Genomic DNA, 20,484 nt, shown 5'->3' with positions numbered 1-20,484 from the left:
TTCATCTTCAAAATGGAGCCCTTGATTTATTTAGAGACCATTCTTCTAGTTTTAAGGTGGGCACCAAACCATGGCCAACTGCTGAATATAGAGAGATGAATGGGGGTGGAGATCAACTGGCAAAACTTTTCAGCTGTCCTTTAATTATCTCAGAGATCATCACTTGATGATGGCCCTGCTGCCTTTCCATTGAGAAGGATTTGAGCTGACTTAGTACCCCTTACTAATGGCACAATCTGGGATTGCCAGTCCATACTGTAGGATTACAAATCATTTCTGCTTCTGTCTTTCAAATATCCCCAAAATTTCTGATCCAGAAATGGCACCTTTCCTCATTTACCACCTTTAACCAGAATGACTGACATTTCACAGAAAAAGAACCTAAGGCTTCGAGAAGGCAACATTGAGAAGTAGGAGGTACTCTTCAAGGATAATATGAGGCTTGCAGTAGTTTTGAGGGTGGGGTGGGGAGGGGCAGAAGGAGAGGAAGAGAGAAAATCCTAAGCAGGCTCCACACCTAGCATGAACCCTGATGTAGGGCTTGATCTCATGACCCTGAGATCATGACCTGAACTGAAATCAAGAGTCAAACACTTAACTGACTGAGCCACCCAGGCATTCTCTCCCCTGCATGCCCCCCCCCTTTTTTAGAGAGAGAGAGAGGGGAAGCTCGCAGTATTGAAAAGATAGGAAAGGGGAATACCTTTCTTGGCAGCCAGCTTTACTTCTCCTTTCACTGTGCATATGAGTACCTTCCTATGTTTTAAGCACTAAAGGATCTCTTCTCAGTTCCATGCTTTAAGAAGATGCTGTTTACCTGGTATGATCCAGTAATGTCAGATATGTCATGAGCCAAGAGCACATTGGGGAAATATGGTAGCTGGAACAGGTAGAAATGTATGAGGACCCCCCACCCGCACACACACACTCTCCTATCACCCTTTTGTTAATTTATTTACCAAAATGTGTTGAATGCCCACCACTTACCATATACTCTGTTAATCCTGGGTTCACTGTAGTAAATACAACAGGCAAGCTTTCTGTCCTCGCAGAGCCTATAGTCACTACTGTGGCGTCACACTGGCCATCACCTTCTACTTTTGCTTCTTTTATCTCAATTCTCCTCAGTAAGAGAACCTACTAACCAATGCAGTTAAGCAACTGCATTACATACAACTCTGAAGCTATCTCTAGTACTGTGTTATGAAAGCAAAGTAGGATTTTACCAACATTTAAGTTTGGCCAAAAGGGTCATACATTTAATGATTTGCAGAGGGGGTGTCTCTTTAGAAAGACACTGGAGTAAAGAATGCTCATTCAGTGAGAGCTTCTGAACTACCTTTCTCATGTTGAATGGTGTATTGCCATCTTGAGCAAATGGGGCCACATAAAATATGTAGTCAATGTAAGAAATGAAGTGAGATTCAGAGTGGGATCAAACCTTGAGAAAACATGTGGTTTGGGAGATATTCAGAGCCTTGTTTTCCTTGTCCAAAAAAATAAAAAGATGTGACTAAATGATGTCTAAGTTTTTCTAGCAGTAATGTTTACTGGGCCTGTATTAATAAAAATATAATACAATAAACTCTGTTTTCATCTTTTAAATTTCCACCCACATAGGATATTCCTTGAGGTTAGTGGAAGTTCTATGGAGAAAAACAAAGGAGAGAAAAGGCAATTGAACCTACAAAGTAATAGTCTTGCAAATCCACAAGATTGCTGTTGGGTGGTATATCTTATATTCCTTGATAAGGTGTCAAAATGAGCTACTTTCTGAAGAAGGGCTCTTGTCTTAATAACCTTCCTGTGTTGTCTGTGAAGTCCCAATAACAATAGAGATCAAGGTAGAGAGGAAAGTCAAAGCAGGATAAATTTCTTTTTATAAGATAGTGTAAGATGAAGAAATTCTTTCCAGGTTTTGGAGTTTTCTCAACCTTTTTTACTCCCCTCTTTCTCGTCATCCCACCTGCCACTCCTGCCTCCTCTCAGAACAAAGCTGGAGCAAGCAAGCTTTGGGACTCAAAAAGGCTAGGGCATAGTTTTTACTGTAATTCACACCTTTCCCGAGTAAATTCCTTAGAAACCTCAGTAATTGGTAACTGATGTTTATTGAATTGGTCTCCTCAAATTGTCACTGGGACGGAGTGAGAAATTGTTATACATCCTGCCAGCAGCCTGCTGTTGATGTTTTGTTTTAAAGGTCCCTTTAGACTATCCATGGAAGGTGTGTCCATTAAGAGTTGTTTCAAGGCTCTTAAGAATTGCTCTTCTCCTTCTACTTCATTCTGCTCTTGGGTCACTTCTAGTACCCAAACCTACTCATATACACATTGGACACACATACACACACACCCTTATATAAGTATTTATATGGAGCCTGTGGAATATACCTAAGAGCATAAACTCAGGTTGCCTGGTTTCTCCATTTAGTAGCTGAGTGATCTTGGGCAACTCACTTAACCTCTCTTGCCTCAGTTTCCTCTATATTACAGTGTTAAAATGAAGATTAAATGGCCACACCCTTGTCCAGTATCTACCACAGGTCCTGGCACATTGTAAGTGCTCTATAAATGTGAGGTATTATGCTCCTGATGAGCTTTCATTGTCCTTGCATTCTTTTGGAGTCCTGGGGAATGGATACCTTTGACAGTGAGATTTCCAAGTAAGGTGCTCTCAAAAGACTGCCCAGATTGAGCTAGGTTTCCATGTGTGGGAGTAGGGTAGGTAAAGTACTACATGGCTTGCCCTTTTTTCTTACATGAGCTCAAGTCATGAAAGCAGCTTGGTGATTGCGTGGCAATGGTCTCTATGTGCCCTTTCAAGAAGGTAAAGTTAAATGTCACTTGCCAGGTGTTGAAACCTAACTCTAAAAAGAGTGAGTTTTAAGGGAAGTAGTTGTATTGAGCAGAGCTAGGTAAATTATCCGCTGTGTTCAAGACCATTCTGGCAGAACCCCATGGTGCTCTCTTATGTACATGTTCCCATTGTTTCTGCACATGCTGCCCTCAGCACCATTTTGGGAAGGACGGAGGGAGGGTGGGTGGGTGGGGACTTCTGATGTGAGGCTGACAAGTACAAGCAATGGGAAACTTGACAGTTTCTATCCACATGAGCTCCCTCTGTTTCCTTTCTTCTTTTTGTCTCAGTTGTGATGGGCTTTGGTTTCGTTGAAGTTTAGTTTTGAGTTTTGACCTTAAGTAAACTCTGGTTGCAGGGTCAGTGTGATTGCTTTGTGCAAGAACTGTGGTTACGTGCAGGGGTCTGTGAGGGACATCTGCCTGGGTGGGAAAGATCTGCCCTCCATTTCTGAAACTTGGCTTCCATCAGGTCAAACTAAATCCTAATCCTTTTAAGCTCCCTCTTCTAGGTTAAAAATTGTCCACAAAGATGGCAAATAAAAGATTCTTAGGTACCCTAGATCTTGCTTTTGTGGGCAATGTGTCACAAATTTTCCATGTGGCTGAGAAGGGGAGAGAAATATTCATGTAGAAAACCCATGTGTCTTGTACAGATAAGGAATAGTAGGAACAAAAATATCTTGCTTCTCTTTCTATTTAATGCAATAAATGGTCTAGCTAACATGCACAGAATTTACCACACAAACTTCCTGTGGCATAAACATACAAGTCCTGAAAATGGGCAAATTTTATCAGAAGTAAAAACAAAAAACAAACAAAAAAACCCACAAAAAATAAAACAGAAAATAGGAAAAATAGAACATATAGAACACAGAGCTTTGTGTAAATGCCATGGAACCTATCAAAAACTGTCAGTTGGAAGCTATTGTGAATGTATTGGGGTCTTCTATACTGTTTAAGGTAGTGAACCCCAACCTTTCATGAAGAGAAGCTCTTTTTCATTTTTGCAAGGTCGGATGCCTGGAAGGGGACAGTGACGGTATTAATAAACTCACCAGGGTAACATCAAGTGAAGCTATTGAATGGAGGTGTGAAAATGGTGTTTTGTGCCTGTACTGTGGGCTCTGACAGCCAGCATTCATTCATTCATTCATTCACTCACTCACTCACTCACTCACTCACTCACTCACTCACCCATTCACACTTCTAACTAATAGTATCAGCTACAAGTTACAGCCATAGCTGTTGGCCAGAAAAGAAGGGGGAAATATGACAGTGGCTCAGAGATCAACTGTAACTTCCTCTGGGAGAAGGAACTCACAGATCTAGAGATCTCTAGTTTCTGTCTTCTGGGAAAAATGGAATTTAGGCAACAGACTGTGCATTCAGGGTCCTCAATTTATAGGCATGAGCTCTGCTTATGAGACTTACAAATTCCTGCAAGCCATGAAGTTTGGTGAGGACTGGGGCTGCTATTGGGAGAGGGGAAAGGCAATGAGATTCTGGAAGCTACCTGGGAAATGAACCACTTGTGTCTTTTAAAATCTACTGGAAAATCCAAGAGTCTCTGTCAAGGGAGCCACTCCAAGACCTCGCTGAGGAGGCAGCCTTTCTCCATGGGCCCTACATGGTACAAGGATGTAAGTCCCATTTGGAGGAAATCTTACACCCAGAAACACACTCTCTCATCAATCTTTGTCTTTGAAGTTTGGGTTCACCCACAACATGTGACTCAAAGACACATAAAAGACGCGGCAACCCCCATGGCCATGGCTAAGGTCATTATCTTGTGAGAGAAGTTGGTTTGGAGATTAGTCATACCTCATGCATGATAACCTTTGCCATTCTCTGCCCACCTTCATTACAGCTAATTTCAAAACAAATCCTTTTCTTTTTCAAGATGTTTAAGAAAAAAGCAACCAAAAAGAAAAAAAAAACCCTCTGATCAATTTACATATGTGATTGATTACATCAGCCTTCATGAGAGTTCTGAAGTGCATCTCAGGCTCATAGCCAGAAATTGGTTTTATTAAGTGATCTGTTGGTATACCCTTGCTTACTCCTGGTTACATCTCTAATGCAAAGAAGAGAATTTAGTTTTTAATTGATTATATTTTGGCTTCCCAAAATAAGATGACTGTGGATTTGCATATTTTCTCTAAAAGCGTTAATGTTTGAACTGGAAAAATAATAAGCTAAAAAACTCACCCCTATTTTCTAAAATGTGTGATAAATTCCAGGGAGTCCACCTGGATAACAGGCAACAAATATGAAAACCCATCTATCCATTGGACTATATGTCCAACTGTACCCACACAAAGACTGACAGTTGTAGCTATGTCTTTGGGACATCATTATCACAATTTAATATCACTAGTTCAATGTGAGAAGAGCAGCAATAAACTAAAACGAACATATCAATGCATGTCTTTTATAATACATATTTGTTGTCTTTTGTAAAACTACACTATTAAACTACTCGGATTTATTGTAAAATTTCAGATGAAAAAAATGCAGTTTTCTCTCCCTCTACCACTTAGTAATACTCCTTCAGACACTTTTCCTTTTTTTTTCTGCACAGGATTCCTTTTGGACCTGTATTTTTCACAATCAGTCAGTAAACAAGCAATTACAAATATTCACCAGGAATCATATGAATACAGAGGATAGCTCATCCTTCTAAGCCATATTAGATCTTCTTAGCCCATCAGATGGGTGGTGCTCCATCTACAAAAGTATTTAAGTATCATTGCAGATAAACTTTCATTCTCTGCATTTCCATAGCACTTAGTATATACCTGAGAACACTGATTTATACTAAGTTGTGTGCATATGTGATTTTCTGGTGCATAGACCATCACATATATAGGTTTTTATATCATCTCACCTCACATCCTGGTCTCCTGGCTGACTCACAAATGTTTAAATTGGCTTGTAGATGCATGTGTTTCCAATTTCATCACAGGGATCTTGCCATCCCAATTTCAAATTAAAAAAATAATAATTTTCATTGGTATTATGTGGTATATTAGTCTGCTAGGGCTGCCATAAAAAAAATGCCACAGATTGGGTGCCTTAAACAACAGAAATTTATTTTTCACAGTTCTGGAGGCTGGAAGTCTCACATCACCTTCCCTCTGTGAGCACACACTCCTGGTGTCTCTTCCTCTTCGTATAAGGACTATTGGATTGGGGCCCCACCATTATAACACCATTTAACCTTAATTACCTCCTTAAATACCCCATCTCCAAATATAGTCATACTAAGGCTTAGGGCTTCAACACATGGATTGTAGGGGAGGGAGGACACATACAGAAAATAACACCCGGTATGGTAGGTAGGATTCTAAGATGTCCCCTAGATTTCCTGCCCCTGGTGCAATTGCCCTAGGACTATGAAGATGGTGGATTTTACTCCCGTGATTAGGCTAAGTTATATTGCAGATTTGACCTTTAGATATGAGATTGTCCTAACTTAATTTCAGGAGTCCTTGAAAAGCAGAGAGTTTCTGGTAAGTAGCAGAAGGGAAAAATCAAAGAGATCTTATTTGAAGGAAATTTGATGCAAGGGAGGTTCTCTGTTGCTGAGATGGGGGAGTCACATGGCAAGGGCTCCAGGGTGGCAAGTAGATGCTGAGAGGGGTCCCTTACTGACAGCTGGCAAGATGACAGGGAGCTCAGCCCTACACCTACAAGGAATTAACTCTACCAACAACCTGAGTGATCTTGGAATTGGATTCTTCCCAGAACCTCTAGATGCAGACTCAGCGTGGCCGGAATCTTGGTTTTAGCTTTGTATGCCCTGAGCGGAGAACCTAGCCATGTTCTGTGGGACTTTTGACCTACAGAACTGTAAGATAATAGGTGGGTGTTATTTTAAGCTCCTAAGATTATGGTAATTTGTTACACAGCGATAGAATGCTGATGCAGATAGGTGTTAATAGGTCATCTGAATCAGCCACAGACCCATGGAAACAGAACCAACTGAAGCTAATTCTTCTGCTGCCACATCCACATCTTTTGGACCAAGTTCCCTGGTGTTTCTCACACCGTAATATAACCTGCACTTCTCCTGGGGACCTTGTTAAAGAGCAGAGTATGATTCAGTAGTTTTATGGTGAGTCCTGAGATACAGCATTTCTGACAAACTCCCAGAGGAGGTGCATGCCACAGTCTGAGGGTCACACTTAGAGTAAAAATTATATACTTAGGAAATTGGCTTTATCCTCAGAGCTGTGGCAAAGTTGGGTCTGTCTTCTCTTTGCTCTTTAGTAGTTGGTTGGTCACTTTCTCAAAGGATTTGGTCCAGAATTTCTAATGTTAATGGTAATGATGTCAGAAATTTGAGGTTTGTAACAGTAATAGTTAATATTCATTGATGATTTGCTATGTGCCATATACTTGTAAGTATTTCCATGAATTGCTTCATTTAAATCCTACAACCTCTAATCAGTAGATACTGTTGTCATCTCCTTGTTTGGAAACCAAACCTGAAGGAGAACAAATAATGTGGCCAAGGTCACATTGCTTATATATTGGAGTTTTATGGTTCAAACCTAGAACTTTCTGAAACTCTTGATCATTATTCTATTCAACCCTTCTTTCTTAATGTAACTGAGAATATAACATAAAAGAAGACATACATGTGTTCTTCCCTTTGCTCAATTAGGGAGGAAATATATTTTTCTTTTGTTCCTCTCTCAAAGATTTGTTTGAGGGGGCCCCTGCCTAAAATTTTGATTCAAACTATGTTCAAGAGAAAACTGTAGTTTACAAGTTTCTGAGAGATTTTTTTTGTAATGCTCAAATCAGAGGCTTTTGGTTTAGCAAAGGCCTTTCTGAGGTTTTTAAAATGCAAAAATAGATCAAAAATTTACTTTGGGTGGAGAGAGCAAAGCATAATAAGCAAAGAAGATTGGGGGGAGGAGGGGTGGAGACCGGCAGCTGCAGATTGAGGATAAGATGGGGATGAATAACATGGCAGGTGTCAGGGCCTTAGGAGAGAAGACAAACCATGGCAAAGTCCTAGCAGGGAAACATCTTCAAAGAACAATTCAATGAAAGGACAGTTGAATGCCAATATAGTAATCTGTTCCCTTTACTGAGCTCTGCTTTTCTCTCCGTCCTTGAACTTAAGGCTCTCAGTCAGAGAACTTTGTGTAAGGGGGGGCAAAGGGACAGTAAAGAGGAATGTAATATTTCCCTCACAACACTCTGCTGATACCAGAGCTGCCTTGAACAGTAGAGGTGCAGGTCCAAGGCAAGCCCTGATGACGGGACGTGCAGTGTGAGCAGCATCCTACAGCTTGCAGTGTGTCAGTGGAAACCCAAGTCCCCACCATGGGCTTTCTCAGCACTGCACTAATGATGTCTAGGGCCTGATCATTCTTGGTTGTGGGGGACCATGTTGTGCCTTTTAGGATGTAGAGCAGCATCTCTGGCTTCCACTCACTAAATGCCAATAGCACCCTTCTCTCCCAGTTGTGACACCAAAAAAATGTCTCTGGACATTTCCAGATATACTCTATGGGCAAAATCTCCCTGGCTAAGATCAGTTACCCTACACCAAATCCTCCAGACATACCGGGAAGGGCTCAGGCACCCACAAAGCATGGGATGTTGACTTAAGCCATAGGACTAAAGAAATCCAGGCTGTAGATCTAGGTTACAGTAATGTAAGCAGAAATGCAGAGTCAGACAGTGTTTGGGTGCAGGGAGAGTTAGGGGTAGTCGTATGTGTTGTCTAGGTGTTTATGCTTAAAAGGAACATTGGATAAAAAAGTGGGGGGGTGGGTTGAGAGAACGTTGGTCTCTAAAGCACTTTTTCTTCAGAAAATAAAAGTTCTGAGGGTCTATTACCATTAGCAGGCTATGCTGTTTGCCCAATTCAAATATAGTTTTCCTTTAAAAAAAATCATAAGTATTTAATTGAAATTGTGAAAATGAAGCCCCAAAATGAGATTTTTCAATTTTGGTTACTAACAGGCAAAGATTGTGATTTGGTTCCAGCTACTTGTGAGCTGTCTGCCTGCCACGGGCTCTGCCTTTATAGCACCCTTGATTAGATGTGACATTTTCTCACTCTGAGTATTTTGCCCATATTTGAAGAGACCCACACAGGGGACCTTATTAAAATCTGCAGAAGCCTGTGAATATGTGAGGATGCACTTATGTGAACGGAAGGGAGAGAATGGATTTTTTATCTTCTGGGAATCTGCTGGTTTTATCTTATAGGAGCTTCCAAAATGGGAAAAAAGATGCAGATCTCATTTGAAACAGACTGCAGTGCGTCCTCTGCTCAGAAGTCCAAGAGAGCCTGGGGTAAAGCTGAGTTTAAGTTGTCTTTATGGACCACTAAAATGGGAATTGCTTCTTCTGTTAAACTCCAGTTTCCTTTGCTAATTATACTGAAGAGAGGTGGAGAGCATAGAGCCACGGATCACAATGACCCCACTGGCTCACTCAAGTCCGTGTCTGGGTTCACAAAAGATGTGAACTCCACTCTGCTCCCGGTCTGATATATCCCTGATTTGCCTTTCTAGTAAATGTGGAGGCAAGCCTCCAAAAGTAGGCTGACCCTGTTGAAAACTGTGAACGAGGCAAAATTTGTCCCCAGGTTCCCCTTCCTGTCCCCATGCTATCTTGATAGGGCTTTTCTTCCCACACTTTTATAGGTCCTCAATATTCTAAGGTTTTTCTAGATAGATCATTTTCAGTGAACCAGCCTCATTCACAGGCTCTTACGCAAACCATGTGACTCTGGTTCCACCACCACTCTGGTTCCACACCCCACATAGGATCGGGTCAGGGGTGGGAGCTTAAATCAAGGCAGCCAGCTCTGACAGGGGAGAGAGGATGAGCTTGATCTGTCAGCACAGATGCTTCCTTAGGAAGTCACATTAACAAGTGGTGACATGAAGTGGGCATTAGCCGCAGTAGCTGACACCAAGACTATGAGGCTGAGTGGGGCTGAAGGAGAGGGAGTGGAAGAGATGGCATGAGGAGCCACGGAAAGCAAGAAGTCATTGATTACTTAGCAAATATTGATGGGGCATTTACTGTGTGCCACACAGTTCTAGGTCCTGGGGATATGGCAGCAAATAAAGTGGGGAGAGCCCCAGTTTCTGGGAGTTGCTCAGGCAATGAAGAAGTAAACAAATTCAGAAGATATTAGATGCTAATGAGCACTCTGAAGAAAAAAAAATGGGGAGAGGTGACAGAGTGACCAGCAGTGGTAGACTAGGGAGAGGAAAGGAGGGGGGCCACTTTGGGATGGTGCGGTTGGGAAGGTCTCTCTGAGGAGGTGAGATCTAAGCTGAGTCCTCACTGACTCCCAGGGTTAAGTCTTGGGAGACTCAGGAAGAACATTCCAGGCAGAAGTCCTAGCAAACACAAAGGCCCTGAGGCAGGGGTGAGTGTGGCATGTTCAAAGAAAAGGAAGAAGGGCTGTGTGGCCAGAACACAGAGGGCAGGAAAGAACACCACAGGATGAAATAAGAAAGGTAGGAAGGGGCAGGTCATCCAGGCCAGACGTCATAGTGAGGAAAACAGGGTTTGACCCTGAGTGCAGGGAAGCCATCACAAGCATATGAAGAGCACCTAGAAAGTGAGCAGAAAAAAGCCCAACAATGCAAAGTTCATGAGTAAACTGTTCATAGGAAGAAAGAAAGAAAAAGAAAGAAAGAAAGAAAGAAAGAAAGAAAGAAAGAAAGAAAGAAAGAAAGAAAGAAAGACTCCTACACATGCAAAAGATGCCCAATTTCTATTTCTGTTGGAGAAGCAGAGAAGCGAGCGTTCTCATACGTTGCTGATGGGAGGGCAGAACGGTACAGCCCCTGCTGAGGATGGGATTTGCTAATGGATTAGATATAGGAAGAGGTCAAATGCAAGAATCAGAGATGATGTCTAAACGTTCAGCTTCAGCAACAGGGTGGGCTATGATGTCATCTACTGAGGTGAAGAAGACTACAGGAAAAACATGTAAGGGGGCAGATGGGCACAGGAGACCATTTTCAACACAACCAATCCGAGTTCAGTTCGGGGCAGGTTATATTTGAGAACGCTATTGCTCGGTCACGTGACAGTGCCAGCAGGCAATTGGATGTGCAAGTCAGGAGCTCAAGGCTGGAGAAGTGTATTTTGAACTTGATAGCCTCTCTGTGGTGGTGAAAGTCATGGCGCGAATAGGCTCCCATGGGCTTGCCACCCCCATCACTGTGTGCACCCGAAGTAGAGCATAATGGTGCTCAAACTTCGAGGTTCATAAGAATCACCTAGAGAGCTTTTTAAAAAAACCTCCATTCCTAGGCTTCAGCTCCGGAGTTTCTGATTATGCATGCAAGCCTTGGGTTGGGCCCCAGAATATTCATTTTTAATATATACCTCAGATAATTCTGATTGTAACTCTGCAGTGCCCCATTCAAAATCCATGAGAGTACCTTCTTAAACTACACAAACCACTAACGTTTATACCTACATGGATCTGAACACTGGCTAACTCATATGTTCATTAATTCACTTAATTAGTTCCTTTTCTAAATTTTTATGTTTCTTTTTAAATTTTTATTTTTTAAAAGGTAACGAATTCACGTGCTTGAAAGTCAAAATAATACAAAAAGGCAGATGTCAAAAAGTATTACTTCCACTGTTGTTCCCATTCATTTTATGTCCAGCTCTGTCCCATGAGGACTCCTATTTCTATTCGTTTCCCTGGGGTACTAAAAATCTTTCTTTTTGAAACTTAAAACAAATCTAAGTATATTTTCTCCCTCAAACTTCTCACCTTTCTTAAACAAAAGGTAGCCCACAATATATAGTATCTGCTCCTGAAATGCTTCTTTAACAAATGCTAGAGATCTTTCCATATCTGTGCAGAGAGGGCACCCCATTCTTTGTCTTACAGTTGCGTAATATTCCATGGTGCGCATACACCATGATTTATTTCCTTGCTGGTGGGCAGTTGGACTGTTTCTTATCTTTTGCCATTAATTAATGCTGCACTGCATATCAATGTATATTCACTGTTACTTATCTGTGAGGCGTATCTGTAGAATAAATTCCCAGAAGTGGGATTGCTGGGTCAAAGGGTAAATGCATTTGTAATTTTGATAACGCTTGCCAAATTGCCCTCTGCAGGGGTTGTACCATTTTGCACTCCCACCAGCAATGCATGAGCATGCCCGTTTCCCTACCACCTTGCCAACAGAGTGTGTTGTTAAACTTTTGATTTTTTGCCAATTTGATAGGTGAGAAATATTATTTCAGTGAAATTTCACTGTTTTGTCTCTTATTAGGAATGAAATTGAGCTTCTTTTCATATTATTTGCATAAGGGCTATTTGTATTTTTTTTCCCCTATAAACAGTCTATTCATAAAACTTTTGACCATTTTCTTCTCAATTTCTAGGAGCTCTTTATATATTAAAGAGATGATGAGCTCTTTGTAATATAAGACACAGACAATGTTTCCAGTTTTTCTTTCATGATTTGATTTGCTTATTTTTAAAATATATTTGAATGTATCAATTTTTCTTTATGGCCTCTGGATTTTGAGTACTTGTTAAAAGATCTTCACCACTCTAAAGTTACAAAAGCACTCCTTCGTTGCTTTCATCATTTCAAAGGTCCTTAAGCAGATACTGTTAGCCTCATTTTATGGCTGAAGAAATGGACACCCACGATTCAGACCTAAGCCTCCCACACTCCTAAACTTTTTCAGGACCTGATTCAAGGAGTAAGAAAAGGAATCCCTCTTCTCAGCGTAACTTTGCATACTTTTGCTGGGAGAATTGTGAGGGTTATTCTTTGCGCTTGGCTCCAAATCTCAAATTTTCATGCGAAAACACCTGTGACCACTGCAAGTGTTAAAGATAGTGGTCCTGTTATTTCTCAGGCTTTAAATAAACACACAATTGCCCAGTTCCTCTAAACATTAATATTTGCACTTAAACAAACAACACAAAAAACCCAAATCTTATAAGCATCAATGCTGGAAGCCAACATGTTGAAACTGCCAGGACCATGCACACCACCTACGGACGTCAGCAAATGTCCCTTTTAATTGAACGCTCAAAAGGATATCTGCAGGCAAGCAGAGAGGCCCTGCGGTGGCCACATTGGACTGCATTAAGGGACACCTGGAATCCATGGCAGCTCCTCGTCCCTGTCTCTCCCTTTCTCTCTGCCAGAGCCAGCAGGTAGGGAGAGTGCTGACGTGTCTATTGAGGGTTAGGAAAAATACTCCGTTTGAGAGCCAGTCCTCTGATGGAAGATGACCCAGATGAAGGCTTGTGCCTGCAGTCTCCTCTTCCCACTGAACCCTGGAACCCAGGGGCACCATTCTCCATGGAAGCAGAGTAATGAGACATTCACCTCATACGTTTGACAGGGGAATGGTGCCTGTGCATACATGGTCACATTTCAGACCAGGGGCTGTGATAGGTTTATCTCTAGGATTAGTTCTGATCAGTTGGGAAGCGCTAGTTGAGATGGATTCCGAGGCCACGTCTAGGCACAGAGCTATATAGTACTGAGATACTGAGATTGATTAGTGATGTCTGTCACTGACATAGTAGGGGGAAGAGTCACACCCATGTCAAGCATCTGCCCATCCTGATTTAAAGGCTTATAGTTAGTTTATAGAACCAAGACCCAATGAAAATGACTGAAATGCGCTTACCCATTCCAAATGCCAAAATTTTGGAATGCTTGGTTCTAGGGAAGTTGCTCTGGCTCCTTTTCCAGAGGGTGATATCAATTATATAAAAAGCAAAACTTTTGCTTGGTTTTCCCTCCCCTGCAATTTGCTTACTCCTTTATTTACAGCTCTAAAATCCAGTGCTTCAGGATCTAACACAGTGCTTTCCAACAGTAGATGTTCGATGACCACTGCATTAAATTACATCACATGTAGCAGACTGAGTTTTAAAAAGCACTTTGTGCACATTCATATATTCATTCAATGAATCCTTACTTAGCATCTACTTATTGCATGGTACTAGTTAGATGTTGGGATTACAAGACTGAATGATTAGATATGGTCTCTAAAGTGTAGATTTTTCTCAAATGCATGCATGAAAAGTTTTAAATTTTGACGACTCGTGTTCAAGGCCTATACGAGGTACTTTATATCCACATTTGTTCTTCTCCCTTAATAAGTAAAACTTAATAAAACTTAATTTATTGATTCATTCAATCAATTTATTGAGCACTACTCATGTTCCAGGCACTGGTCTAGTGCTGGGGACATAGCAGAGAACCAAAGTTCTTGTTCTCAGGAGGTTGCAAAAGAGAGAAAGAAGGCAGAAAATATAAGCACTATATTTAAATAAGTGGGTGGCCTAAGGACTTATGAAGAAAGAGGAAGCCTGCTGTCCCTCAAGTTATTTAGTTATTTATCTCGATGCTTCCACCTCGGCTCAGAATTCTTCAGGAGAGCCTACTAAACTTATAGATTCCTCCTCCAACTTCTTCCTTTTGCCTCCTTTCTTCTACTCTTATCCCTGTGGACTTAGCAAGCCTACTAGCACCAGACACTCTTCTCGTCAAACTCCCTGATCTTGTAGGGCTCACGTTCTGGTGGGGAGACACACAATAAGCAAGGAAATTAGTATCCTTCTAATGTCAACTCTGGGTCAGTGCTATGCAGAGCAATAAAGCAGCTTCCAGGTAAGGAGAGTAGCAGGTCCAGAAGTGCCAGTCTGTATAGGGAGAGCCTGGAAGGCCTCTGGAGTGAGATGACATTTGAACTCAGATGTGAACGAAGAGAAGGCAGAACCATGTGGATGTCTAGGAGACAGTGATCCAAGCAGAGGGAATGCTAAGTCAAGGCCTGTGGCTGAAAGGTACCCTGGTATGTTTCATGGACAGCAAGGTGGCTGGAGGGACCGGAAGTGGAATGAGGAAGGGGGAGCAGTAAGAGGGGACATCAGAGAGGTGGATGAGGCCAGCTTATTCCGGGCTTCACAGGCCATGCTTAGGATTTGAGTGAGATGGGAACCTGCTGGAGAATTTTGGTGGAGTGATAGGATCTGATATGTGCTTTAAAGGGATGGTTCTAGGTGCCCCCTCTATTCATCAGAGAGGATTTCCACCCTCTGGCTCCCACCCACCCCCCCACTCCCACCTTCAGACCACAGGTGTACCCTGTGAGCTGTATTTGGGGGCCAGTTAGAGTCCCAGTTCCGTGACCAATTATCTCCCCAGACAATGCCAGTAATTACATGGCGGGAAGCATCACTCTGCTGCATACCACACCTTTGAAGAGGGGATTTCGTTCAGCTTGAATTATGGGAAATAAAAAAGGGTCTAGCCATCAGAAAACCTACACTCTAATCTCTATCCATAACTAACCCTGTGCCCCTGAGCTGTTTTCTCTGATCCGGGTCTCAGTTTCCTCATCTGTGAAATGTGGGAGGGTTGAACCTGAAGACCTCTGAGGTACTTTCCAACTCAAAAGCACTGTGGTCTCCTGACAGTTGATGCACAGCTGTGTATCAGGACAGCCGCCTCTGGATAGTAGGGCTGTGGGGAGGACTCGGGGGCCTCCTTTATTTTTTGTATTGTAACAAATAGCTCACATTGATGAGAACTTACTATGTGTCAGATACGGTGCTAAACACTCTATGTGTGATATTTCCTTTCCACGTACAGATGGAAAAACACAGCCTTAAAAAGATTAATTTACTCAAGCTCACAGGCCTAGTAAAAGCTAATTCTAGTGTCCTTTGTGATTCTGGGAGCTCAGTCCCTTTGTGATTCTGCCGTTCATAGATACATTTATATGTGAATAAGACTCAATCTTTCGGAAAAAAAAAAAAGCATTTGACAAGCGACTTAGCATTGCCACTATGGTTGACTCTAAACCATAGCTGGATTTAAACTGAAGAGATATCTTTGATCTCTGCCAAGATTATTCTCAATACATATTTTTTGTTCTGTTTTTTTAAAAAGTCTGGTTACACCGTTGCATATTATGCTGAATAAATATCTGTATAACATAACACACAAACTTTATTGGTCCAGGCTGGAACTGTAAAAAGATGAACAAATCCCAGCATTCAAAATATGTCTAAAGACAACAGTTCCAGAGAAAGTGAAATGAAAAACAGAACAAAGTTGCAGTTTGGGCGGGTGCTTATCAAACAGAAACAAGTTAGTTATGGTGCAATGAGCCTTAAAATAAATCTAAAGTATTTTCCAGGAGGGGTGGGAAGAAGCATGAGGGAGAAAGTGCCCTTCCTTCCCTCTCTTCAGGTGTTCTTTTCTTTGGAAATTTCTATTAGAGGAATATTCATGAAAAATGCTTTTCAGCTAAAATAACTTGTTAATTGCCCAAAGACTGAAGAGGAATCTCTATTTCCAAGGTTGATAAAATCTGCAAACTTAAATATCCTGATCCACATCTCAATAATTGCATTTTTTGTGATATTTTCTCTTGCCTCAAATTTTCACCTTTGCGAAAAAGTGAAAGCATAAGATCAACGGAAGACTCCTTTGAGCAAATCTCAGTTCATTTGGTCATGCAATGTGAAATAAGCACAGTTATCAATTCAGACCTAGAGATAATGGGACCATGAGTATAAACATCTTTTCGGGACATAAAAGATAAAATACTTGAAATAAAAATCTTGCCACAAAGTCCAGGATGTATGCTCTCTAAAAAGATAAGCTACAGTTTTTATTGTTGTTTCTAAATTTCGCTTTCGTAGCACTGTATCTTTATTTTCATAGCACCGTATCTTTAAGGTGCAATGGGTTTCAAACTATTCTGGGACAAGTCACTATTGCTATTTAGATATCACTAGAAATGATGGGTGAAAAGACACAGGACTTAGATTGGTGAGAGACAGAGAGAGAGGAATCTTGTGGAAAGAACCTAGATCTGTAGACAAACAGATCATCTGACTCTCAGACCCAGCAAATTTGCCTGGTTTGCTTGCAAAACCATCAAAGCTAGGGGGTGTCTGCTGTAGATATGGTTTGCCATGTCTTTAAAAATAAAAGGTAGGCATAAGTTTTTGAAACAGAATAAAATATAGCCAGAGCATTAGGCAAACCATCCAGTTCTGTAAATAAATATGAAGCAATGGAATTGATCATGTCACACTCATGCTCAAACCATCACCAAGCTTCCCATTATACTTAAAATAAAATAAAGTCCTGGGGCGCCTGAGTGGCTCAGTTGGCTGAGCCTTTGGCTCAGGTCATGATCTCAGGGTCCTGGGATCAAGCCCCGCATCGGGCTCCCTGCTGCGTGGGGAGCCTGCTTCTCCCTCTACTGCTCTCCCACCCACCCCCCACTTGTGCTCTCTGGCTCTCTCTATCTCTCTGTCAAATAAATAAATAACAATAAATAAAAATATTTATTTTTATAAATATTTTTTAAAATATTTATACTTTATACTTTATTTATTTATAGTATAAAAATATTTAAAGTATAAAAATATTTATACTTTAAAAATAAATAAATAATAAATAAATAAATAAATAAAATAAAATAAAGTCCTATCATAGCCTAAGAAGTCCTGCGTGACCTGGCCCCTGGCTCCATCTCCAACTTCATTTCCTACCATGATTCCCCAAACCAATCTGTCTTCATGTTCCAGCTTTTTATCTTCCTTCATTTTCTTTTCTCTGGATCATTGTTACAGTTGTGGTTGCTTTTCTCTCTTCTCCACCAGACTATTAGCTTCTTGATACAGAGATTTTTTTTTTTCATCACTATATTCAGGTGTCGTGCTTATGGCAGATGTTCAAAACTATTTTTGAATGAATGAACCATCAAACCAACAAAACACTAGACTACGTATTTATTGACTTGAAAGTCAATTTCTTTAGTAGGTGACCTTGAGAAGGTTGTTTGGCCTCTCTGTGCCTCAATTTTTCCTCATCTCAAAACTAAGGAGTTTAATAAGATTTTAGTCTTTGTATTCACCAAAACATTATTTTTCAAAAATAACGCAATTCAGTTTTCTAGACTTGTGACTGCCTGGCATTAACTAAGAATACTTTTTTTTAAACTAAGAATACTTTTTAAAGGCTATGGTGCATGAGGACCTGCATGGATACATTTTCTCTATTTTTATCTTGAATTTGTTTTGAGTCAGTTGATAAGTGCATGTATGTGCATCAGTCCATGTTTTTGTATTGTTAAAGTGTATTTCATTTTCTGCCACTGGATGTCGAGAAGATGGAAGCCCAACTTTATAATTTTTGCCATCTATATTTTATGATTATCATGTAGTGACGGGAACTAGGTGGAGAAATGTGGGCTTCAAAGCAAGACTGAAATGCGGTGAAATGATTAAAACTAGATTTTTAAACAGCCCTTATTAAAGTTGTTAGGAAAATCCACACCCCTTAAGTGTCTTATGATTTTCAGTTTGACTGGTTTTCTTTGTTTTTTACGATTAACTCAGCTTGGAGGTGTTGCTTTAAAGGATATGAAAACTCAATTGGCATATAAAACCCAGTAATCAAAAAACATGTTAATATTTGATGGATAGATGAAATGTAATTAAGGATTCTATTTCTCTTTAAACCTATAACTCTATGGACTATATCCTCAAGTAGCATCCAAGAGGTCAAACATTTGAGCTCACCAAATGTTCTCTTTCCTTTATGCCTGGTATACTGCTGCATTTATATATTTTTCTTAAGCTAGGTTTCAGAACCACCCTCCTATGATTTAACCATAAATCAGAATAAACTAAAAATGAGAATGTACAAATCAAAAATGTATTTTATAAAGTGTTGGAAAGAATGAGTGGGAACACTCTGGCCTCCAGCACCTCTGGGATCTGTAGTGTCCCAGTAAAATCATACGCACTGTGTAGATGAATAGAACATAAAATTTATGCATTAGCTTTAGTGATGGACATCTTAAAACTAATGTCACTTTGAAATAAACAAACCAGGGATTGGTTAACATCTGTCTACTCTTCAGTCTAAGATGTTCAGAGACACAAGTGTTACTTGTTTTTTCAGATAAACCAGATTAAACGAGAAAACAAAATATAACTCCAGCTCTCGATAAATACTTTTCCCTTCTTCCTTAAGCCAGTGCAACCCATTACATCAGTCAGTCTCCCAAAGGTTCATCACTAACCGACTTTCTGAATGTTGTGTTACTTACTGCCACCTCCCAAAGGAGCACAATGACCCTGAGATTCTGCGATTAGGGACTATGTGTGCAGTAGTGAAAAGAACAGAGTTTGAAGTCAGACTGAGCCAAGTTTGGTGTTATTTGGTGTTTTAATTCCATATCTCTAAGTAATATGTTTATATTGCTACATCACGGTGGTTTAGTTTTAAGTATTCTCTATTGACTTTCCCTATGGAGGAAAAAGATTTAACTCTCCTTCATTCCCCTCCACCCCACCCACTCATGAACTTGTCTATCTCCTTATATTGTCACATTATACTGTTGGTTTTACCATAGTCAGTGTTCACCTGACTGTAGATTCTTTTCACAGCTGAGCCATGGGAGTATCATATGCTTTTATTTCCCTGAATGACTTTTATTTTTCCTTCAATTAGTAATACTGTTGTTATTGATGTTGTTTGATTAAAAAACGAAAAACACTAATCAAATTTTCATTCACTCCATTAGTCATCTAAATCTCCTCTTAAGATATTGAGATATAGGGTGCCTGGGTGGCTCAGTGGGTTAAGCAACTGCCTTTGGCTCAGGTCATGATCCCAGAGTCCCGGGATTGAGTCCTGCATCGGGCTCCCTGCTCAGCAGTGATTCTGCTTCTCCCTCGGACCCTCCCCCCTCTCATGCTCTCTCTCTCTATTTCATTCTCTCTCTCAAATAAATAAATAAAATCTTAAAAAAAAAGAAGTTGACTTTAAAAAAATATTGAGATATATCAGGTACTTATCAATTTCCCATTCCTGTAGAAATATAGGGATAGAAGAACCTTCTGGCCTGTGTCAGTGTAGGCTTGCTGTCCTCTACTCCTGCTCAGTTAGTGACTTGGGGTCTCCTTACACCCCTTTTCTGAACTGAATCCCCAGTCTCCTGTATCTCATTTCTTTCTCTTCCTTGACTTACTCTCTCATTTTAGTGGAGCATGTTTCCCAATTGCTTCTCAAGAAAAGACAAATAAGTGGTAAATTTTTGAGACCTTATGTCTGAAATTATCTGTATTTTATTTCTTTTAATTGATAGTTTGGCTAAATATTGAGTTCTGGGTTGGAAATCATTTTCCTTAAGAATTTTGAAGGCATTGCTCCAAGGTCTTCTAGCTTCTAGTGTTGTTCTCAAATATTCCCAAACCCACTCTGACTTCTGATTTGGGTATGTACCACTTTTTTTTTTTTTTTCTCATTCTGAAAGCCTGTAAAGTCTCCTGTGGGGTCTTTCTTTATCCCTCGTACTGTGAAATGTCGTGGTGATATGCGTGGGTATGTGTCTATTTCCCTTTTTCCTGCTGGGCACTTAATGTGCTCTTTCAATCTAGAAACTCATTTATTTCCTTCCTTCCTTTCTTCCTAGGAGTTTTTCCTTTCTTCTTGGGAATTTCAGTTCTGGGAAACTATTCTGAACAATATTCTTTATAACATCTTCCCCTCAATGGTCTCGGATAAGATGATCTTTAAGATCCTGGCATAGATGTTAG

This window comes from Eumetopias jubatus, unplaced genomic scaffold (assembly GCF_037043125.1).
Source record: "Eumetopias jubatus isolate StellerSeaLion01/CBP00866 unplaced genomic scaffold, mEumJub1_p1.0 scaffold_1, whole genome shotgun sequence".
Taxonomy (NCBI): Eukaryota; Metazoa; Chordata; class Mammalia; order Carnivora; family Otariidae; genus Eumetopias; species Eumetopias jubatus.
Note: the sequence above shows the minus strand (reverse complement) of the source record.